General features: G+C 45.8%; 10 non-coding genes across 10 annotated transcripts; all 10 read left to right on the top strand.

Moving 5' to 3' along the window:
* Positions 1-1,813: 1,813 nt before the first annotated feature.
* LOC130342930 (U2 spliceosomal RNA) lies at positions 1,814-2,004 on the top strand. Its single transcript, XR_008882383.1, has one exon. It is a non-coding gene; the product is annotated as a U2 spliceosomal RNA (small nuclear RNA).
* A 2,106-nt stretch (positions 2,005-4,110) lies between these two features.
* On the top strand, positions 4,111-4,301 carry LOC130342929 (U2 spliceosomal RNA). The gene has a single exon (XR_008882381.1). It is a non-coding gene; the product is annotated as a U2 spliceosomal RNA (small nuclear RNA).
* Positions 4,302-6,375: 2,074 nt separating this feature from the next.
* LOC130342928 (U2 spliceosomal RNA) lies at positions 6,376-6,566 on the top strand. Its single transcript, XR_008882380.1, has one exon. It is a non-coding gene; the product is annotated as a U2 spliceosomal RNA (small nuclear RNA).
* Positions 6,567-8,654: 2,088 nt separating this feature from the next.
* Positions 8,655-8,845, top strand: LOC130342927 (U2 spliceosomal RNA). The gene has a single exon (XR_008882379.1). It is a non-coding gene; the product is annotated as a U2 spliceosomal RNA (small nuclear RNA).
* A 2,094-nt stretch (positions 8,846-10,939) lies between these two features.
* LOC130342926 (U2 spliceosomal RNA) lies at positions 10,940-11,130 on the top strand. Its single transcript, XR_008882378.1, has one exon. It is a non-coding gene; the product is annotated as a U2 spliceosomal RNA (small nuclear RNA).
* Positions 11,131-13,221: 2,091 nt separating this feature from the next.
* Positions 13,222-13,412, top strand: LOC130342924 (U2 spliceosomal RNA). Its single transcript, XR_008882377.1, has one exon. It is a non-coding gene; the product is annotated as a U2 spliceosomal RNA (small nuclear RNA).
* Positions 13,413-15,493: 2,081 nt separating this feature from the next.
* LOC130342923 (U2 spliceosomal RNA) lies at positions 15,494-15,684 on the top strand. Its single transcript, XR_008882376.1, has one exon. It is a non-coding gene; the product is annotated as a U2 spliceosomal RNA (small nuclear RNA).
* Positions 15,685-17,767: 2,083 nt separating this feature from the next.
* Positions 17,768-17,958, top strand: LOC130342911 (U2 spliceosomal RNA). The gene has a single exon (XR_008882370.1). It is a non-coding gene; the product is annotated as a U2 spliceosomal RNA (small nuclear RNA).
* A 2,088-nt stretch (positions 17,959-20,046) lies between these two features.
* On the top strand, positions 20,047-20,237 carry LOC130342910 (U2 spliceosomal RNA). The gene has a single exon (XR_008882369.1). It is a non-coding gene; the product is annotated as a U2 spliceosomal RNA (small nuclear RNA).
* A 2,079-nt stretch (positions 20,238-22,316) lies between these two features.
* On the top strand, positions 22,317-22,507 carry LOC130342917 (U2 spliceosomal RNA). The gene has a single exon (XR_008882374.1). It is a non-coding gene; the product is annotated as a U2 spliceosomal RNA (small nuclear RNA).
* The last annotated feature ends 1,496 nt before the right edge of the window (positions 22,508-24,003 follow it).

Here is a 24,003-nt window from a genome sequence, read left to right as displayed (position 1 = left end):
CTGCCTTGATAGCGGGTGGGTGCTGAATGTTCCTAATTGACAAAATAAGATTAATGCTTATGAAGAAATATAAAATCTCATCCCTTCCCCAATATCGCGCCACACCCCTACCCCTTAATTCCCTGGTTGAACTTGATGGACATATGTCTTTTTTCGACCGTACTAACTATGTAACTATGTAACATAACATGGGGGGGGGGGTCTCCTGGCTGTTCACACAGGTGTGTCATTGCTGTACATTGACCATGCATTGCTTCTGTGGTATTGCAAAGGCAAAGACAAATGCTTCCAGCCATCCATTGCACTAATGGATTGGTCATCAGCTGGCTGTCTATGTCCCGCATCAATATAGACCAAAGTACAGAGGGTTAGGCTATGCTATTGTGCACCTACCTGATGCATCAGAAGGTGCGAGGCCCTTGCTAAATTCTGTGCACAGACTTTGAGATCTATGCTTTAGACTGTATCTAAACCTGCTCCAACATGGACTGACATTCTGGCCTACTTTCAGCCGATGCGACTTGTCTGTCGCTGAACAGTCGCTTTTTATGTATTCAGCACCTATGTATAATGTTGTAAAAATGCTCTAGAAGCTAAAGTCGCAGAAATGTCACACATATTTGGCCTGCAACTTTCTGTGCGACAAATTCAGACAGGAAAAATCAGTATAAATCCTTAGAAAATTATCCCCCAGTGTCTCCATCTGCTGGCGGTATTGAATAAGCATTGCTGCACTGATGGGGTATGCATTAGACGAAAAAAAAGAAGAAAAAGAAGAATAATACGCCCAGAAAAGAGGCGAAAAGGAGAAAAACGTAAAAAAACGTGAAAAAAAAGTAAGAGGAAGAGAAGGGAAAAAAAGGTGGAAATGGGTTTAAAAGTGATTTCGGCGGAGAAATATATATATATATATATATATATATATATATATATATATATACGCGCACACACACACATATATATAAACGTATTCTCCGTTGAGATATTGCAGCCGCTGCTGTGTCCAGGCCCAGGAGCCTTAGCACTGTGCTGTGATGTCACTCAATACCACTGACATCACTAGGTGTAAACAACATCTCTCCTTTGCTGTGTATGTGACTATGGAGCTGTTTGGTGATGTCGTCTATTATGGCCTTCATAGAAGCAACAGGAGATTGTTGCATCCATCTAGAACCCTCAGAACTACAGTGCTATGATGTCACTCACTTCCACAGGCCTTGCAGAGTGTAAACAACAACAACCCAGCTTTGTTGTGTATGTAACCATAGGGATTTGTGATGTCACCTAGAACCTTCACAGCAGCGACAGCTTTATGAGGAGCATCAGCACTGCTCTGCCTGAGCAGAACCATCACCGCCATAGGTTGTCAAATAACCCGGGTTTAACCCACACAGGTAAGTCCAATGGGGTGCAGGCATGTCCTCTATGCTTACAGCTTCCCGTGGGTGTTGGTTTGATACCGTTTGGGGACAGCCAAGGAGGCATCTGCAGGCAACAAAGGTAGGTGTGTGCTTGTGTGTGTGTTTCCTATGCAGATCCTAAGCCCAGTGTCACATGCAAGTAGGAGGAGTAAGAAGGGTTCCTGGCAAATCCGGGTTATGGATTGCATTTAAAAAGGCCCCGTGGGAGTGCAATGGGCCCCTGTCTTGCTGCTTAGCAATAATGGTATGGGTTTAGGTTCTGCTGTGTGTACTGGTGGTTGACTGCCCCCCAGCCCAGAGTGTGCATGGAAAATTGTCTGGCAGCCTCCCTGACAGCAAGCAGTGATAGTGCCCATGAAGGGGACCTTGTTGGGCCCGCCCCTTTCACGGTTATCGCTTCTCGGCCTTTTGGCTAAGATCAAGTGTAGTATCTGTTCTTATCAGTTTAATATCTGATACGTCCCCTATCTGGGGACCATATATTAAATGGATTTTTGAGAACGGGGGCCGATTTCGAAGCTTGCTTCCGTCGCCCTATGCATTGACCCGATATGGCAGTATCTTCGGGTACAGTGCACCACCCCCTTACAGGGTTAAAAAGAAAGATTCCTACTTTCATTGCTACCTGCTTGCTGGCTAGCCAGCTAGCCAGCCCTGTGGGCCTTGCTGCTGCTGCTGCTGCAGCCAAAAAACAAAAGGTGGTGCTGCTGCTGCTTCTGCTTCTGCTTGTGTCTGGCCGCTGTTGGAGCGTCCAGGCACAGGACTTCTGCTGCTGCTGACTAAATGGCCTCCTTAATTGGATCATTTGAGTAGCCAGCACACCTGTGCAGGTAGGGCATGACATGATAGGCAGCTGCCTTGATAGCGGGTGGGTGCTGAATGTTCCTAATTGACAAAATAAGATTAATGCTTATGAAGAAATATAAAATCTCATCCCTTCCCCAATATCGCGCCACACCCCTACCCCTTAATTCCCTGGTTGAACTTGATGGACATATGTCTTTTTTCGACCGTACTAACTATGTAACTATGTAACATAACATGGGGGGGGGGGGTCTCCTGGCTGTTCACACAGGTGTGTCATTGCTGTACATTGACCATGCATTGCTTCTGTGGTATTGCAAAGGCAAAGACAAATGCTTCCAGCCATCCATTGCACTAATGGATTGGTCATCAGCTGGCTGTCTATGTCCCGCATCAATATAGACCAAAGTACAGAGGGTTAGGCTATGCTATTGTGCACCTACCTGATGCATCAGAAGGTGCGAGGCCCTTGCTAAATTCTGTGCACAGACTTTGAGATCTATGCTTTAGACTGTATCTAAACCTGCTCCAACATGGACTGACATTCTGGCCTACTTTCAGCCGATGCGACTTGTCTGTCGCTGAACAGTCGCTTTTTATGTATTCAGCACCTATGTATAATGTTGTAAAAATGCTCTAGAAGCTAAAGTCGCAGAAATGTCACACATATTTGGCCTGCAACTTTCTGTGCGACAAATTCAGACAGGAAAAATCAGTATAAATCCTTAGAAAATTATCCCCCAGTGTCTCCATCTGCTGGCGGTATTGAATAAGCATTGCTGCACTGATGGGGTATGCATTAGACGAAAAAAAAGAAGAAAAAGAAGAATAATACGCCCAGAAAAGAGGCGAAAAGGAGAAAAACGTAAAAAAACGTGAAAAAAAAGTAAGAGGAAGAGAAGGGAAAAAAAGGTGGAAATGGGTTTAAAAGTGATTTCGGCGGAGAAATATATATATATATATATATATATATATATATATATATATATATATATATATATATATATATATACGCGCACACACACACATATATATAAACGTATTCTCCGTTGAGATATTGCAGCCGCTGCTGTGTCCAGGCCCAGGAGCCTTAGCACTGTGCTGTGATGTCACTCAATACCACTGACATCACTAGGTGTAAACAACATCTCTCCTTTGCTGTGTATGTGACTATGGAGCTGTTTGGTGATGTCGTCTATTATGGCCTTCATAGAAGCAACAGGAGATTGTTGCATCCATCTAGAACCCTCAGAACTACAGTGCTATGATGTCACTCACTTCCACAGGCCTTGCAGAGTGTAAACAACAACAACCCAGCTTTGTTGTGTATGTAACCATAGGGATTTGTGATGTCACCTAGAACCTTCACAGCAGCGACAGCTTTATGAGGAGCATCAGCACTGCTCTGCCTGAGCAGAACCATCACCGCCATAGGTTGTCAAATAACCCGGGTTTAACCCACACAGGTAAGTCCAATGGGGTGCAGGCATGTCCTCTATGCTTACAGCTTCCCGTGGGTGTTGGTTTGATACCGTTTGGGGACAGCCAAGGAGGCATCTGCAGGCAACAAAGGTAGGTGTGTGCTTGTGTGTGTGTTTCCTATGCAGATCCTAAGCCCAGTGTCACATGCAAGTAGGAGGAGTAAGAAGGGTTCCTGGCAAATCCGGGTTATGGATTGCATTTAAAAAGGCCCCGTGGGAGTGCAATGGGCCCCTGTCTTGCTGCTTAGCAATAATGGTATGGGTTTAGGTTCTGCTGTGTGTACTGGTGGTTGACTGCCCCCCAGCCCAGAGTGTGCATGGAAAATTGTCTGGCAGCCTCCCTGACAGCAAGCAGTGATAGTGCCCATGAAGGGGACCTTGTTGGGCCCGCCCCTTTCACGGTTATCGCTTCTCGGCCTTTTGGCTAAGATCAAGTGTAGTATCTGTTCTTATCAGTTTAATATCTGATACGTCCCCTATCTGGGGACCATATATTAAATGGATTTTTGAGAACGGGGGCCGATTTCGAAGCTTGCTTCCGTCGCCCTATGCATTGACCCGATATGGCAGTATCTTCGGGTACAGTGCACCACCCCCTTACAGGGTTAAAAAGAAAGATTCCTACTTTCATTGCTACCTGCTTGCTGGCTAGCCAGCTAGCCAGCCCTGTGGGCCTTGCTGCTGCTGCAGCCAAAAAACAAAAGGTGGTGCTGCTGCTGCTTCTGCTTCTGCTTGTGTCTGGCCGCTGTTGGAGCGTCCAGGCACAGGACTTCTGCTGCTGCTGACTAAATGGCCTCCTTAATTGGATCATTTGAGTAGCCAGCACACCTGTGCAGGTAGGGCATGACATGATAGGCAGCTGCCTTGATAGCGGGTGGGTGCTGAATGTTCCTAATTGACAAAATAAGATTAATGCTTATGAAGAAATATAAAATCTCATCCCTTCCCCAATATCGCGCCACACCCCTACCCCTTAATTCCCTGGTTGAACTTGATGGACATATGTCTTTTTTCGACCGTACTAACTATGTAACTATGTAACATAACATGGGGGGGGGGGGTCTCCTGGCTGTTCACACAGGTGTGTCATTGCTGTACATTGACCATGCATTGCTTCTGTGGTATTGCAAAGGCAAAGACAAATGCTTCCAGCCATCCATTGCACTAATGGATTGGTCATCAGCTGGCTGTCTATGTCCCGCATCAATATAGACCAAAGTACAGAGGGTTAGGCTATGCTATTGTGCACCTACCTGATGCATCAGAAGGTGCGAGGCCCTTGCTAAATTCTGTGCACAGACTTTGAGATCTATGCTTTAGACTGTATCTAAACCTGCTCCAACATGGACTGACATTCTGGCCTACTTTCAGCCGATGCGACTTGTCTGTCGCTGAACAGTCGCTTTTTATGTATTCAGCACCTATGTATAATGTTGTAAAAATGCTCTAGAAGCTAAAGTCGCAGAAATGTCACACATATTTGGCCTGCAACTTTCTGTGCGACAAATTCAGACAGGAAAAATCAGTATAAATCCTTAGAAAATTATCCCCCAGTGTCTCCATCTGCTGGCGGTATTGAATAAGCATTGCTGCACTGATGGGGTATGCATTAGACGAAAAAAAAGAAGAAAAAGAAGAATAATACGCCCAGAAAAGAGGCGAAAAGGAGAAAAACGTAAAAAAACGTGAAAAAAAAGTAAGAGGAAGAGAAGGGAAAAAAAGGTGGAAATGGGTTTAAAAGTGATTTCGGCGGAGAAATATATATATATATATATATATATATATATATATATACGCGCACACACACACATATATATATAAACGTATTCTCCGTTGAGATATTGCAGCCGCTGCTGTGTCCAGGCCCAGGAGCCTTAGCACTGTGCTGTGATGTCACTCAATACCACTGACATCACTAGGTGTAAACAACATCTCTCCTTTGCTGTGTATGTGACTATGGAGCTGTTTGGTGATGTCGTCTATTATGGCCTTCATAGAAGCAACAGGAGATTGTTGCATCCATCTAGAACCCTCAGAACTACAGTGCTATGATGTCACTCACTTCCACAGGCCTTGCAGAGTGTAAACAACAACAACCCAGCTTTGTTGTGTATGTAACCATAGGGATTTGTGATGTCACCTAGAACCTTCACAGCAGCGACAGCTTTATGAGGAGCATCAGCACTGCTCTGCCTGAGCAGAACCATCACCGCCATAGGTTGTCAAATAACCCGGGTTTAACCCACACAGGTAAGTCCAATGGGGTGCAGGCATGTCCTCTATGCTTACAGCTTCCCGTGGGTGTTGGTTTGATACCGTTTGGGGACAGCCAAGGAGGCATCTGCAGGCAACAAAGGTAGGTGTGTGCTTGTGTGTGTGTTTCCTATGCAGATCCTAAGCCCAGTGTCACATGCAAGTAGGAGGAGTAAGAAGGGTTCCTGGCAAATCCGGGTTATGGATTGCATTTAAAAAGGCCCCGTGGGAGTGCAATGGGCCCCTGTCTTGCTGCTTAGCAATAATGGTATGGGTTTAGGTTCTGCTGTGTGTACTGGTGGTTGACTGCCCCCCAGCCCAGAGTGTGCATGGAAAATTGTCTGGCAGCCTCCCTGACAGCAAGCAGTGATAGTGCCCATGAAGGGGACCTTGTTGGGCCCGCCCCTTTCACGGTTATCGCTTCTCGGCCTTTTGGCTAAGATCAAGTGTAGTATCTGTTCTTATCAGTTTAATATCTGATACGTCCCCTATCTGGGGACCATATATTAAATGGATTTTTGAGAACGGGGGCCGATTTCGAAGCTTGCTTCCGTCGCCCTATGCATTGACCCGATATGGCAGTATCTTCGGGTACAGTGCACCACCCCCTTACAGGGTTAAAAAGAAAGATTCCTACTTTCATTGCTACCTGCTTGCTGGCTAGCCAGCTAGCCAGCCCTGTGGGCCTTGCTGCTGCTGCTGCTGCAGCCAAAAAACAAAAGGTGGTGCTGCTGCTGCTTCTGCTTCTGCTTGTGTCTGGACGCTGTTGGAGCGTCCAGGCACAGGACTTCTGCTGCTGCTGACTAAATGGCCTCCTTAATTGGATCATTTGAGTAGCCAGCACACCTGTGCAGGTAGGGCATGACATGATAGGCAGCTGCCTTGATAGCGGGTGGGTGCTGAATGTTCCTAATTGACAAAATAAGATTAATGCTTATGAAGAAATATAAAATCTCATCCCTTCCCCAATATCGCGCCACACCCCTACCCCTTAATTCCCTGGTTGAACTTGATGGACATATGTCTTTTTTCGACCGTACTAACTATGTAACTATGTAACATAACATGGGGGGGGGGGGTCTCCTGGCTGTTCACACAGGTGTGTCATTGCTGTACATTGACCATGCATTGCTTCTGTGGTATTGCAAAGGCAAAGACAAATGCTTCCAGCCATCCATTGCACTAATGGATTGGTCATCAGCTGGCTGTCTATGTCCCGCATCAATATAGACCAAAGTACAGAGGGTTAGGCTATGCTATTGTGCACCTACCTGATGCATCAGAAGGTGCGAGGCCCTTGCTAAATTCTGTGCACAGACTTTGAGATCTATGCTTTAGACTGTATCTAAACCTGCTCCAACATGGACTGACATTCTGGCCTACTTTCAGCCGATGCGACTTGTCTGTCGCTGAACAGTCGCTTTTTATGTATTCAGCACCTATGTATAATGTTGTAAAAATGCTCTAGAAGCTAAAGTCGCAGAAATGTCACACATATTTGGCCTGCAACTTTCTGTGCGACAAATTCAGACAGGAAAAATCAGTATAAATCCTTAGAAAATTATCCCCCAGTGTCTCCATCTGCTGGCGGTATTGAATAAGCATTGCTGCACTGATGGGGTATGCATTAGACGAAAAAAAAGAAGAAAAAGAAGAATAATACGCCCAGAAAAGAGGCGAAAAGGAGAAAAACGTAAAAAAACGTGAAAAAAAAGTAAGAGGAAGAGAAGGGAAAAAAAGGTGGAAATGGGTTTAAAAGTGATTTCGGCGGAGAAATATTTATATATATATATATATATATATATATATATATATATATATACGCGCACACACACACATATATATAAACGTATTCTCCGTTGAGATATTGCAGCCGCTGCTGTGTCCAGGCCCAGGAGCCTTAGCACTGTGCTGTGATGTCACTCAATACCACTGACATCACTAGGTGTAAACAACATCTCTCCTTTGCTGTGTATGTGACTATGGAGCTGTTTGGTGATGTCGTCTATTATGGCCTTCATAGAAGCAACAGGAGATTGTTGCATCCATCTAGAACCCTCAGAACTACAGTGCTATGATGTCACTCACTTCCACAGGCCTTGCAGAGTGTAAACAACAACAACCCAGCTTTGTTGTGTATGTAACCATAGGGATTTGTGATGTCACCTAGAACCTTCACAGCAGCGACAGCTTTATGAGGAGCATCAGCACTGCTCTGCCTGAGCAGAACCATCACCGCCATAGGTTGTCAAATAACCCGGGTTTAACCCACACAGGTAAGTCCAATGGGGTGCAGGCATGTCCTCTATGCTTACAGCTTCCCGTGGGTGTTGGTTTGATACCGTTTGGGGACAGCCAAGGAGGCATCTGCAGGCAACAAAGGTAGGTGTGTGCTTGTGTGTGTGTTTCCTATGCAGATCCTAAGCCCAGTGTCACATGCAAGTAGGAGGAGTAAGAAGGGTTCCTGGCAAATCCGGGTTATGGATTGCATTTAAAAAGGCCCCGTGGGAGTGCAATGGGCCCCTGTCTTGCTGCTTAGCAATAATGCTATGGGTTTAGGTTCTGCTGTGTGTACTGGTGGTTGACTGCCCCCCAGCCCAGAGTGTGCATGGAAAATTGTCTGGCAGCCTCCCTGACAGCAAGCAGTGATAGTGCCCATGAAGGGGACCTTGTTGGGCCCGCCCCTTTCACGGTTATCGCTTCTCGGCCTTTTGGCTAAGATCAAGTGTAGTATCTGTTCTTATCAGTTTAATATCTGATACGTCCCCTATCTGGGGACCATATATTAAATGGATTTTTGAGAACGGGGGCCGATTTCGAAGCTTGCTTCCGTCGCCCTATGCATTGACCCGATATGGCAGTATCTTCGGGTACAGTGCACCACCCCCTTACAGGGTTAAAAAGAAAGATTCCTACTTTCATTGCTACCTGCTTGCTGGCTAGCCAGCTAGCCAGCCCTGTGGGCCTTGCTGCTGCTGCTGCTGCAGCCAAAAAACAAAAGGTGGTGCTGCTGCTGCTTCTGCTTCTGCTTGTGTCTGGCCGCTGTTGGAGCGTCCAGGCACAGGACTTCTGCTGCTGCTGACTAAATGGCCTCCTTAATTGGATCATTTGAGTAGCCAGCACACCTGTGCAGGTAGGGCATGACATGATAGGCAGCTGCCTTGATAGCGGGTGGGTGCTGAATGTTCCTAATTGACAAAATAAGATTAATGCTTATGAAGAAATATAAAATCTCATCCCTTCCCCAATATCGCGCCACACCCCTACCCCTTAATTCCCTGGTTGAACTTGATGGACATATGTCTTTTTTCGACCGTACTAACTATGTAACTATGTAACATAACATGGGGGGGGGGGGTCTCCTGGCTGTTCACACAGGTGTGTCATTGCTGTACATTGACCATGCATTGCTTCTGTGGTATTGCAAAGGCAAAGACAAATGCTTCCAGCCATCCATTGCACTAATGGATTGGTCATCAGCTGGCTGTCTATGTCCCGCATCAATATAGACCAAAGTACAGAGGGTTAGGCTATGCTATTGTGCACCTACCTGATGCATCAGAAGGTGTGAGGCCCTTGCTAAATTCTGTGCACAGACTTTGAGATCTATGCTTTAGACTGTATCTAAACCTGCTCCAACATGGACTGACATTCTGGCCTACTTTCAGCCGATGCGACTTGTCTGTCGCTGAACAGTCGCTTTTTATGTATTCAGCACCTATGTATAATGTTGTAAAAATGCTCTAGAAGCTAAAGTCGCAGAAATGTCACACATATTTGGCCTGCAACTTTCTGTGCGACAAATTCAGACAGGAAAAATCAGTATAAATCCTTAGAAAATTATCCCCCAGTGTCTCCATCTGCTGGCGGTATTGAATAAGCATTGCTGCACTGATGGGGTATGCATTAGACGAAAAAAAAGAAGAAAAAGAAGAATAATACGCCCAGAAAAGAGGCGAAAAGGAGAAAAACGTAAAAAAACGTGAAAAAAAAGTAAGAGGAAGAGAAGGGAAAAAAAGGTGGAAATGGGTTTAAAAGTGATTTCGGCGGAGAAATATATATATATATATATATATATATATATATATATATATATATATATATACGCGCACACACACACACATATATATAAACGTATTCTCCGTTGAGATATTGCAGCCGCTGCTGTGTCCAGGCCCAGGAGCCTTAGCACTGTGCTGTGATGTCACTCAATACCACTGACATCACTAGGTGTAAACAACATCTCTCCTTTGCTGTGTATGTGACTATGGAGCTGTTTGGTGATGTCGTCTATTATGGCCTTCATAGAAGCAACAGGAGATTGTTGCATCCATCTAGAACCCTCAGAACTACAGTGCTATGATGTCACTCACTTCCACAGGCCTTGCAGAGTGTAAACAACAACAACCCAGCTTTGTTGTGTATGTAACCATAGGGATTTGTGATGTCACCTAGAACCTTCACAGCAGCGACAGCTTTATGAGGAGCATCAGCACTGCTCTGCCTGAGCAGAACCATCACCGCCATAGGTTGTCAAATAACCCGGGTTTAACCCACACAGGTAAGTCCAATGGGGTGCAGGCATGTCCTCTATGCTTACAGCTTCCCGTGGGTGTTGGTTTGATACCGTTTGGGGACAGCCAAGGAGGCATCTGCAGGCAACAAAGGTAGGTGTGTGCTTGTGTGTGTGTTTCCTATGCAGATCCTAAGCCCAGTGTCACATGCAAGTAGGAGGAGTAAGAAGGGTTCCTGGCAAATCCGGGTTATGGATTGCATTTAAAAAGGCCCCGTGGGAGTGCAATGGGCCCCTGTCTTGCTGCTTAGCAATAATGGTATGGGTTTAGGTTCTGCTGTGTGTACTGGTGGTTGACTGCCCCCCAGCCCAGAGTGTGCATGGAAAATTGTCTGGCAGCCTCCCTGACAGCAAGCAGTGATAGTGCCCATGAAGGGGACCTTGTTGGGCCCGCCCCTTTCACGGTTATCGCTTCTCGGCCTTTTGGCTAAGATCAAGTGTAGTATCTGTTCTTATCAGTTTAATATCTGATACGTCCCCTATCTGGGGACCATATATTAAATGGATTTTTGAGAACGGGGGCCGATTTCGAAGCTTGCTTCCGTCGCCCTATGCATTGACCCGATATGGCAGTATCTTCGGGTACAGTGCACCACCCCCTTACAGGGTTAAAAAGAAAGATTCCTACTTTCATTGCTACCTGCTTGCTGGCTAGCCAGCTAGCCAGCCCTGTGGGCCTTGCTGCTGCTGCTGCTGCAGCCAAAAAACAAAAGGTGGTGCTGCTGCTGCTTCTGCTTCTGCTTGTGTCTGGCCGCTGTTGGAGCGTCCAGGCACAGGACTTCTGCTGCTGCTGACTAAATGGCCTCCTTAATTGGATCATTTGAGTAGCCAGCACACCTGTGCAGGTAGGGCATGACATGATAGGCAGCTGCCTTGATAGCGGGTGGGTGCTGAATGTTCCTAATTGACAAAATAAGATTAATGCTTATGAAGAAATATAAAATCTCATCCCTTCCCCAATATCGCGCCACACCCCTACCCCTTAATTCCCTGGTTGAACTTGATGGACATATGTCTTTTTTCGACCGTACTAACTATGTAACTATGTAACATAACATGGGGGGGGGGGTCTCCTGGCTGTTCACACAGGTGTGTCATTGCTGTACATTGACCATGCATTGCTTCTGTGGTATTGCAAAGGCAAAGACAAATGCTTCCAGCCATCCATTGCACTAATGGATTGGTCATCAGCTGGCTGTCTATGTCCCGCATCAATATAGACCAAAGTACAGAGGGTTAGGCTATGCTATTGTGCACCTACCTGATGCATCAGAAGGTGCGAGGCCCTTGCTAAATTCTGTGCACAGACTTTGAGATCTATGCTTTAGACTGTATCTAAACCTGCTCCAACATGGACTGACATTCTGGCCTACTTTCAGCCGATGCGACTTGTCTGTCGCTGAACAGTCGCTTTTTATGTATTCAGCACCTATGTATAATGTTGTAAAAATGCTCTAGAAGCTAAAGTCGCAGAAATGTCACACATATTTGGCCTGCAACTTTCTGTGCGACAAATTCAGACAGGAAAAATCAGTATAAATCCTTAGAAAATTATCCCCCAGTGTCTCCATCTGCTGGCGGTATTGAATAAGCATTGCTGCACTGATGGGGTATGCATTAGACGAAAAAAAAGAAGAAAAAGAAGAATAATACGCCCAGAAAAGAGGCGAAAAGGAGAAAAACGTAAAAAAACGTGAAAAAAAAGTAAGAGGAAGAGAAGGGAAAAAAAGGTGGAAATGGGTTTAAAAGTGATTTCGGCGGAGAAATATATATATATATATATATATATATATATATATATATATATATATATATATGCGCACACACACACATATATATAAACGTATTCTCCGTTGAGATATTGCAGCCGCTGCTGTGTCCAGGCCCAGGAGCCTTAGCACTGTGCTGTGATGTCACTCAATACCACTGACATCACTAGGTGTAAACAACATCTCTCCTTTGCTGTGTATGTGACTATGGAGCTGTTTGGTGATGTCGTCTATTATGGCCTTCATAGAAGCAACAGGAGATTGTTGCATCCATCTAGAACCCTCAGAACTACAGTGCTATGATGTCACTCACTTCCACAGGCCTTGCAGAGTGTAAACAACAACAACCCAGCTTTGTTGTGTATGTAACCATAGGGATTTGTGATGTCACCTAGAACCTTCACAGCAGCGACAGCTTTATGAGGAGCATCAGCACTGCTCTGCCTGAGCAGAACCATCACCGCCATAGGTTGTCAAATAACCCGGGTTTAACCCACACAGGTAAGTCCAATGGGGTGCAGGCATGTCCTCTATGCTTACAGCTTCCCGTGGGTGTTGGTTTGATACCGTTTGGGGACAGCCAAGGAGGCATCTGCAGGCAACAAAGGTAGGTGTGTGCTTGTGTGTGTGTTTCCTATGCAGATCCTAAGCCCAGTGTCACATGCAAGTAGGAGGAGTAAGAAGGGTTCCTGGCAAATCCGGGTTATGGATTGCATTTAAAAAGGCCCCGTGGGAGTGCAATGGGCCCCTGTCTTGCTGCTTAGCAATAATGGTATGGGTTTAGGTTCTGCTGTGTGTACTGGTGGTTGACTGCCCCCCAGCCCAGAGTGTGCATGGAAAATTGTCTGGCAGCCTCCCTGACAGCAAGCAGTGATAGTGCCCATGAAGGGGACCTTGTTGGGCCCGCCCCTTTCACGGTTATCGCTTCTCGGCCTTTTGGCTAAGATCAAGTGTAGTATCTGTTCTTATCAGTTTAATATCTGATACGTCCCCTATCTGGGGACCATATATTAAATGGATTTTTGAGAACGGGGGCCGATTTCGAAGCTTGCTTCCGTCGCCCTATGCATTGACCCGATATGGCAGTATCTTCGGGTACAGTGCACCACCCCCTTACAGGGTTAAAAAGAAAGATTCCTACTTTCATTGCTACCTGCTTGCTGGCTAGCCAGCTAGCCAGCCCTGTGGGCCTTGCTGCTGCTGCTGCTGCAGCCAAAAAACAAAAGGTGGTGCTGCTGCTGCTTCTGCTTCTGCTTGTGTCTGGCCGCTGTTGGAGCGTCCAGGCACAGGACTTCTGCTGCTGCTGACTAAATGGCCTCCTTAATTGGATCATTTGAGTAGCCAGCACACCTGTGCAGGTAGGGCATGACATGATAGGCAGCTGCCTTGATAGCGGGTGGGTGCTGAATGTTCCTAATTGACAAAATAAGATTAATGCTTATGAAGAAATATAAAATCTCATCCCTTCCCCAATATCGCGCCACACCCCTACCCCTTAATTCCCTGGTTGAACTTGATGGACATATGTCTTTTTTCGACCGTACTAACTATGTAACTATGTAACATAACATGGGGGGGGGGGGGTCTCCTGGCTGTTCACACAGGTGTGTCATTGCTGTACATTGACCATGCATTGCTTCTGTGGTATTGCAAAGGCAAAGACAAATGCTTCCAGCCATCCATTGCACTAATGGATTGGTCATCAGCTGGCTGTCTATGTCCCGCATCAATATAGACCAAAGTACAGAGGGTTAGGCTATGCTATTGTGCACCTACCTGATGCATCAGAAGGTGCGAGGCCCTTGCTAAATTCTGTGCACAGACTTTGAGATCTATGCTTTAGACTGTATCTAAACCTGCTCCAACATGGACTGACATTCTGGCCTACTTTCAGCCGATGCGACTTGTCTGTCGCTGAACAGTCGCTTTTTATGTATTCAGCACCTATGTATAATGTTGTAAAAATGCTCTAGAAGCTAAAGTCGCAGAAATGTCACACATATTTGGCCTGCAACTTTCTGTGCGACAAATTCAGACAGGAAAAATCAGTATAAATCCTTAGAAAATTATCCCCCAGTGTCTCCATCTGCTGGCGGTATTGAATAAGCATTGCTGCACTGATGGGGTATGCATTAGACGAAAAAAAAGAAGAAAAAGAAGAATAATACGCCCAGAAAAGAGGCGAAAAGGAGAAAAACGTAAAAAAACGTGAAAAAAAAGTAAGAGGAAGAGAAGGGAAAAAAAGGTGGAAATGGGTTTAAAAGTGATTTCGGCGGAGAAATATATATATATATATATATATATATATATATATATATACGCGCACACACACACATATATATAAACGTATTCTCCGTTGAGATATTGCAGCCGCTGCTGTGTCCAGGCCCAGGAGCCTTAGCACTGTGCTGTGATGTCACTCAATACCACTGACATCACTAGGTGTAAACAACATCTCTCCTTTGCTGTGTATGTGACTATGGAGCTGTTTGGTGATGTCGTCTATTATGGCCTTCATAGAAGCAACAGGAGATTGTTGCATCCATCTAGAACCCTCAGAACTACAGTGCTATGATGTCACTCACTTCCACAGGCCTTGCAGAGTGTAAACAACAACAACCCAGCTTTGTTGTGTATGTAACCATAGGGATTTGTGATGTCACCTAGAACCTTCACAGCAGCGACAGCTTTATGAGGAGCATCAGCACTGCTCTGCCTGAGCAGAACCATCACCGCCATAGGTTGTCAAATAACCCGGGTTTAACCCACACAGGTAAGTCCAATGGGGTGCAGGCATGTCCTCTATGCTTACAGCTTCCCGTGGGTGTTGGTTTGATACCGTTTGGGGACAGCCAAGGAGGCATCTGCAGGCAACAAAGGTAGGTGTGTGCTTGTGTGTGTGTTTCCTATGCAGATCCTAAGCCCAGTGTCACATGCAAGTAGGAGGAGTAAGAAGGGTTCCTGGCAAATCCGGGTTATGGATTGCATTTAAAAAGGCCCCGTGGGAGTGCAATGGGCCCCTGTCTTGCTGCTTAGCAATAATGGTATGGGTTTAGGTTCTGCTGTGTGTACTGGTGGTTGACTGCCCCCCAGCCCAGAGTGTGCATGGAAAATTGTCTGGCAGCCTCCCTGACAGCAAGCAGTGATAGTGCCCATGAAGGGGACCTTGTTGGGCCCGCCCCTTTCACGGTTATCGCTTCTCGGCCTTTTGGCTAAGATCAAGTGTAGTATCTGTTCTTATCAGTTTAATATCTGATACGTCCCCTATCTGGGGACCATATATTAAATGGATTTTTGAGAACGGGGGCCGATTTCGAAGCTTGCTTCCGTCGCCCTATGCATTGACCCGATATGGCAGTATCTTCGGGTACAGTGCACCACCCCCTTACAGGGTTAAAAAGAAAGATTCCTACTTTCATTGCTACCTGCTTGCTGGCTAGCCAGCTAGCCAGCCCTGTGGGCCTTGCTGCTGCTGCTGCTGCAGCCAAAAAACAAAAGGTGGTGCTGCTGCTGCTTCTGCTTCTGCTTGTGTCTGGCCGCTGTTGGAGCGTCCAGGCACAGGACTTCTGCTGCTGCTGACTAAATGGCCTCCTTAATTGGATCATTTGAGTAGCCAGCACACCTGTGCAGGTAGGGCATGACATGATAGGCAGCTGCCTTGATAGCGGGTGGGTGCTGAATGTTCCTAATTGACAAAATAAGATTAATGCTTATGAAGAAATATAAAATCTCATCCCTTCCCCAATATCGCGCCACACCCCTACCCCTTAATTCCCTGGTTGAACTTGATGGACATATGTCTTTTTTCGACCGTACTAACTATGTAACTATGTAACATAACATGGGGGGGGGGGTCTCCTGGCTGTTCACACAGGTGTGTCATTGCTGTACATTGACCATGCATTGCTTCTGTGGTATTGCAAAGGCAAAGACAAATGCTTCCAGCCATCCATTGCACTAATGGATTGGTCATCAGCTGGCTGTCTATGTCCCGCATCAATATAGACCAAAGTACAGAGGGTTAGGCTATGCTATTGTGCACCTACCTGATGCATCAGAAGGTGCGAGGCCCTTGCTAAATTCTGTGCACAGACTTTGAGATCTATGCTTTAGACTGTATCTAAACCTGCTCCAACATGGACTGACATTCTGGCCTACTTTCAGCCGATGCGACTTGTCTGTCGCTGAACAGTCGCTTTTTATGTATTCAGCACCTATGTATAATGTTGTAAAAATGCTCTAGAAGCTAAAGTCGCAGAAATGTCACACATATTTGGCCTGCAACTTTCTGTGCGACAAATTCAGACAGGAAAAATCAGTATAAATCCTTAGAAAATTATCCCCCAGTGTCTCCATCTGCTGGCGGTATTGAATAAGCATTGCTGCACTGATGGGGTATGCATTAGACGAAAAAAAAGAAGAAAAAGAAGAATAATACGCCCAGAAAAGAGGCGAAAAGGAGAAAAACGTAAAAAAACTTGAAAAAAAAGTAAGAGGAAGAGAAGGGAAAAAAAGGTGGAAATGGGTTTAAAAGTGATTTCGGCGGAGAAATATATATATATATATATATATATATATATATATATATATATACGCGCACACACACACATATATATAAACGTATTCTCCGTTGAGATATTGCAGCCGCTGCTGTGTCCAGGCCCAGGAGCCTTAGCACTGTGCTGTGATGTCACTCAATACCACTGACATCACTAGGTGTAAACAACATCTCTCCTTTGCTGTGTATGTGACTATGGAGCTGTCTGGTGATGTCGTCTATTATGGCCTTCATAGAAGCAACAGGAGATTGTTGCATCCATCTAGAACCCTCAGAACTACAGTGCTATGATGTCACTCACTTCCACAGGCCTTGCAGAGTGTAAACAACAACAACCCAGCTTTGTTGTGTATGTAACCATAGGGATTTGTGATGTCACCTAGAACCTTCACAGCAGCGACAGCTTTATGAGGAGCATCAGCACTGCTCTGCCTGAGCAGAACCATCACCGCCATAGGTTGTCAAATAACCCGGGTTTAACCCACACAGGTAAGTCCAATGGGGTGCAGGCATGTCCTCTATGCTTACAGCTTCCCGTGGGTGTTGGTTTGATACCGTTTGGGGACAGCCAAGGAGGCATCTGCAGGCAACAAAGGTAGGTGTGTGCTTGTGTGTGTGTTTCCTATGCAGATCCTAAGCCCAGTGTCACATGCAAGTAGGAGGAGTAAGAAGGGTTCCTGGCAAATCCGGGTTATGGATTGCATTTAAAAAGGCCCCGTGGGAGTGCAATGGGCCCCTGTCTTGCTGCTTAGCAATAATGGTATGGGTTTAGGTTCTGCTGTGTGTACTGGTGGTTGACTGCCCCCCAGCCCAGAGTGTGCATGGAAAATTGTCTGGCAGCCTCCCTGACAGCAAGCAGTGATAGTGCCCATGAAGGGGACCTTGTTGGGCCCGCCCCTTTCACGGTTATCGCTTCTCGGCCTTTTGGCTAAGATCAAGTGTAGTATCTGTTCTTATCAGTTTAATATCTGATACGTCCCCTATCTGGGGACCATATATTAAATGGATTTTTGAGAACGGGGGCCGATTTCGAAGCTTGCTTCCGTCGCCCTATGCATTGACCCAATATGGCAGTATCTTCGGGTACAGTGCACCACCCCCTTACAGGGTTAAAAAGAAAGATTCCTACTTTCATTGCTACCTGCTTGCTGGCTAGCCAGCTAGCCAGCCCTGTGGGCCTTGCTGCTGCTGCTGCTGCAGCCAAAAAAACAAAAGGTGGTGCTGCTGCTGCTTCTGCTTCTGCTTGTGTCTGGCCGCTGTTGGAGCGTCCAGGCACAGGACTTCTGCTGCTGCTGACTAAACGGCCTCCTTAATTGGATCATTTGAGTAGCCAGCACACCTGTGCAGGTAGGGCATGACATGATAGGCAGCTGCCTTGATAGCGGGTGGGTGCTGAATGTTCCTAATTGACAAAATAAGATTAATGCTTATGAAGAAATATAAAATCTCATCCCTTCCCCAATATCGCGCCACACCCCTACCCCTTAATTCCCTGGTTGAACTTGATGGACATATGTCTTTTTTCGACCGTACTAACTATGTAACTATGTAACATAACATGGGGGGGGGGGGTCTCCTGGCTGTTCACACAGGTGTGTCATTGCTGTACATTGACCATGCATTGCTTCTGTGGTATTGCAAAGGCAAAGACAAATGCTTCCAGCCATCCATTGCACTAATGGATTGGTCATCAGCTGGCTGTCTATGTCCCGCATCAATATAGACCAAAGTACAGAGGGTTAGGCTATGCTATTGTGCACCTACCTGATGCATCAGAAGGTGCGAGGCCCTTGCTAAATTCTGTGCACAGACTTTGAGATCTATGCTTTAGACTGTATCTAAACCTGCTCCAACATGGACTGACATTCTGGCCTACTTTCAGCCGATGCGACTTGTCTGTCGCTGAACAGTCGCTTTTTATGTATTCAGCACCTATGTATAATGTTGTAAAAATGCTCTAGAAGCTAAAGTCGCAGAAATGTCACACATATTTGGCCTGCAACTTTCTGTGCGACAAATTCAGACAGGAAAAATCAGTATAAATCCTTAGAAAATTATCCCCCAGTGTCTCCATCTGCTGGCGGTATTGAATAAGCATTGCTGCACTGATGGGGTATGCATTAGACGAAAAAAAGAAGAAAAAGAAGAATAATACGCCCAGAAAAGAGGCGAAAAGGAGAAAAACGTAAAAAAACTTGAAAAAAAAGTAAGAGGAAGAGAAGGGAAAAAAAGGTGGAAATGGGTTTAAAAGTGATTTCGGCGGAGAAATATATATATATATATATATATATATATATATATATATATATATATACGCGCACACACACACATATATATAAACGTATTCTCCGTTGAGATATTGCAGCCGCTGCTGTGTCCAGGCCCAGGAGCCTTAGCACTGTGCTGTGATGTCACTCAATACCACTGACATCACTAGGTGTAAACAACATCTCTCCTTTGCTGTGTATGTGACTATGGAGCTGTCTGGTGATGTCGTCTATTATGGCCTTCATAGAAGCAACAGGAGATTGTTGCATCCATCTAGAACCCTCAGAACTACAGTGCTATGATGTCACTCACTTCCACAGGCCTTGCAGAGTGTAAACAACAACAACCCAGCTTTGTTGTGTATGTAACCATAGGGATTTGTGATGTCACCTAGAACCTTCACAGCAGCGACAGCTTTATGAGGAGCATCAGCACTGCTCTGCCTGAGCAGAACCATCACCGCCATAGGTTGTCAAATAACCCGGGTTTAACCCACACAGGTAAGTCCAATGGGGTGCAGGCATGTCCTCTATGCTTACAGCTTCCCGTGGGTGTTGGTTTGATACCGTTTGGGGACAGCCAAGGAGGCATCTGCAGGCAACAAAGGTAGGTGTGTGCTTGTGTGTGTGTTTCCTATGCAGATCCTAAGCCCAGTGTCACATGCAAGTAGGAGGAGTAAGAAGGGTTCCTGGCAAATCCGGGTTATGGATTGCATTTAAAAAGGCCCCGTGGGAGTGCAATGGGCCCCTGTCTTGCTGCTTAGCAATAATGGTATGGGTTTAGGTTCTGCTGTGTGTACTGGTGGTTGACTGCCCCCCAGCCCAGAGTGTGCATGGAAAATTGTCTGGCAGCCTCCCTGACAGCAAGCAGTGATAGTGCCCATGAAGGGGACCTTGTTGGGCCCGCCCCTTTCACGGTTATCGCTTCTCGGCCTTTTGGCTAAGATCAAGTGTAGTATCTGTTCTTATCAGTTTAATATCTGATACGTCCCCTATCTGGGGACCATATATTAAATGGATTTTTGAGAACGGGGGCCGATTTCGAAGCTTGCTTCCGTCGCCCTATGCATTGACCCAATATGGCAGTATCTTCGGGTACAGTGCACCACCCCCTTACAGGGTTAAAAAGAAAGATTCCTACTTTCATTGCTACCTGCTTGCTGGCTAGCCAGCTAGCCAGCCCTGTGGGCCTTGCTGCTGCTGCTGCTGCAGCCAAAAAAACAAAAGGTGGTGCTGCTGCTGCTTCTGCTTCTGCTTGTGTCTGGCCGCTGTTGGAGCGTCCAGGCACAGGACTTCTGCTGCTGCTGACTAAATGGCCTCCTTAATTGGATCATTTGAGTAGCCAGCACACCTGTGCAGGTAGGGCATGACATGATAGGCAGCTGCCTTGATAGCGGGTGGGTGCTGAATGTTCCTAATTGACAAAATAAGATTAATGCTTATGAAGAAATATAAAATCTCATCCCTTCCCCAATATCGCGCCACACCCCTACCCCTTAATTCCCTGGTTGAACTTGATGGACATATGTCTTTTTTCGACCGTACTAACTATGTAACTATGTAACATAACATGGGGGGGGGGGGTCTCCTGGCTGTTCACACAGGTGTGTCATTGCTGTACATTGACCATGCATTGCTTCTGTGGTATTGCAAAGGCAAAGACAAATGCTTCCAGCCATCCATTGCACTAATGGATTGGTCATCAGCTGGCTGTCTATGTCCCGCATCAATATAGACCAAAGTACAGAGGGTTAGGCTATGCTATTGTGCACCTACCTGATGCATCAGAAGGTGCGAGGCCCTTGCTAAATTCTGTGCACAGACTTTGAGATCTATGCTTTAGACTGTATCTAAACCTGCTCCAACATGGACTGACATTCTGGCCTACTTTCAGCCGATGCGACTTGTCTGTCGCTGAACAGTCGCTTTTTATGTATTCAGCACCTATGTATAATGTTGTAAAAATGCTCTAGAAGCTAAAGTCGCAGAAATGTCACACATATTTGGCCTGCAACTTTCTGTGCGACAAATTCAGACAGGAAAAATCAGTATAAATCCTTAGAAAATTATCCCCCAGTGTCTCCATCTGCTGGCGGTATTGAATAAGCATTGCTGCACTGATGGGGTATGCATTAGACGAAAAAAAAGAAGAAAAAGAAGAATAATACGCCCAGAAAAGAGGCGAAAAGGAGAAAAACGTAAAAAAACGTGAAAAAAAAGTAAGAGGAAGAGAAGGGAAAAAAAGGTGGAAATGGGTTTAAAAGTGATTTCGGCGGAGAAATATATATATATATATATATATATATATATATATATACGCGCACACACACACATATATATAAACGTATTCTCCGTTGAGATATTGCAGCCGCTGCTGTGTCCAGGCCCAGGAGCCTTAGCACTGTGCTGTGATGTCACTCAATACCACTGACATCACTAGGTGTAAACAACATCTCTCCTTTGCTGTGTATGTGACTATGGAGCTGTTTGGTGATGTCGTCTATTATGGCCTTCATAGAAGCAACAGGAGATTGTTGCATCCATCTAGAACCCTCAGAACTACAGTGCTATGATGTCACTCACTTCCACAGGCCTTGCAGAGTGTAAACAACAACAACCCAGCTTTGTTGTGTATGTAACCATAGGGATTTGTGATGTCACCTAGAACCTTCACAGCAGCGACAGCTTTATGAGGAGCATCAGCACTGCTCTGCCTGAGCAGAACCATCACCGCCATAGGTTGTCAAATAACCCGGGTTTAACCCACACAGGTAAGTCCAATGGGGTGCAGGCATGTCCTCTATGCTTACAGCTTCCCGTGGGTGTTGGTTTGATACCGTTTGGGGACAGCCAAGGAGGCATCTGCAGGCAACAAAGGTAGGTGTGTGCTTGTGTGTGTGTTTCCTATGCAGATCCTAAGCCCAGTGTCACATGCAAGTAGGAGGAGTAAGAAGGGTTCCTGGCAAATCCGGGTTATGGATTGCATTTAAAAAGGCCCCGTGGGAGTGCAATGGGCCCCTGTCTTGCTGCTTAGCAATAATGGTATGGGTTTAGGTTCTGCTGTGTGTACTGGTGGTTGACTGCCCCCCAGCCCAGAGTGTGCATGGAAAATTGTCTGGCAGCCTCCCTGACAGCAAGCAGTGATAGTGCCCATGAAGGGGACCTTGTTGGGCCCGCCCCTTTCACGGTTATCGCTTCTCGGCCTTTTGGCTAAGATCAAGTGTAGTATCTGTTCTTATCAGTTTAATATCTGATACGTCCCCTATCTGGGGACCATATATTAAATGGATTTTTGAGAACGGGGGCCGATTTCGAAGCTTGCTTCCGTCGCCCTATGCATTGACCCGATATGGCAGTATCTTCGGGTACAGTGCACCACCCCCTTACAGGGTTAAAAAGAAAGATTCCTACTTTCATTGCTACCTGCTTGCTGGCTAGCCAGCTAGCCAGCCCTGTGGGCCTTGCTGCTGCTGCTGCTGCAGCCAAAAAACAAAAGGTGGTGCTGCTGCTGCTTCTGCTTCTGCTTGTGTCTGGCCGCTGTTGGAGCGTCCAGGCACAGGACTTCTGCTGCTGCTGACTAAATGGCCTCCTTAATTGGATCATTTGAGTAGCCAGCACACCTGTGCAGGTAGGGCATGACATGATAGGCAGCTGCCTTGATAGCGGGTGGGTGCTGAATGTTCCTAATTGACAAAATAAGATTAATGCTTATGAAGAAATATAAAATCTCATCCCTTCCCCAATATCGCGCCACACCCCTACCCCTTAATTCCCTGGTTGAACTTGATGGACATATGTCTTTTTTCGACCGTACTAACTATGTAACTATGTAACATAACATGGGGGGGGGGGGGTCTCCTGGCTGTTCACACAGGTGTGTCATTGCTGTACATTGACCATGCATTGCTTCTGTGGTATTGCAAAGGCAAAGACAAATGCTTCCAGCCATCCATTGCACTAATGGATTGGTCATCAGCTGGCTGTCTATGTCCCGCATCAATATAGACCAAAGTACAGAGGGTTAGGCTATGCTATTGTGCACCTACCTGATGCATCAGAAGGTGCGAGGCCCTTGCTAAATTCTGTGCACAGACTTTGAGATCTATGCTTTAGACTGTATCTAAACCTGCTCCAACATGGACTGACATTCTGGCCTACTTTCAGCCGATGCGACTTGTCTGTCGCTGAACAGTCGCTTTTTATGTATTCAGCACCTATGTATAATGTTGTAAAAATGCTCTAGAAGCTAAAGTCGCAGAAATGTCACACATATTTGGCCTGCAACTTTCTGTGCGACAAATTCAGACAGGAAAAATCAGTATAAATCCTTAGAAAATTATCCCCCAGTGTCTCCATCTGCTGGCGGTATTGAATAAGCATTGCTGCACTGATGGGGTATGCATTAGACGAAAAAAAAGAAGAAAAAGAAGAATAATACGCCCAGAAAAGAGGCGAAAAGGAGAAAAACGTAAAAAAACGTGAAAAAAAAGTAAGAGGAAGAGAAGGGAAAAAAAGGTGGAAATGGGTTTAAAAGTGATTTCGGCGGAGAAATATATATATATATATATATATATATATATATATATATATATATACGCGCACACACACACATATATATAAACGTATTCTCCGTTGAGATATTGCAGCCGCTGCTGTGTCCAGGCCCAGGAGCCTTAGCACTGTGCTGTGATGTCACTCAATACCACTGACATCACTAGGTGTAAACAACATCTCTCCTTTGCTGTGTATGTGACTATGGAGCTGTCTGGTGATGTCGTCTATTATGGCCTTCATAGAAGCAACAGGAGATTGTTGCATCCATCTAGAACCCTCAGAACTACAGTGCTATGATGTCACTCACTTCCACAGGCCTTGCA

Source organism: Hyla sarda, unplaced genomic scaffold (assembly GCF_029499605.1).
Source record: "Hyla sarda isolate aHylSar1 unplaced genomic scaffold, aHylSar1.hap1 scaffold_660, whole genome shotgun sequence".
NCBI classification, from domain to species: Eukaryota; Metazoa; Chordata; class Amphibia; order Anura; family Hylidae; genus Hyla; species Hyla sarda.
This window is presented reverse-complemented; position numbering and strand designations above follow the sequence as displayed.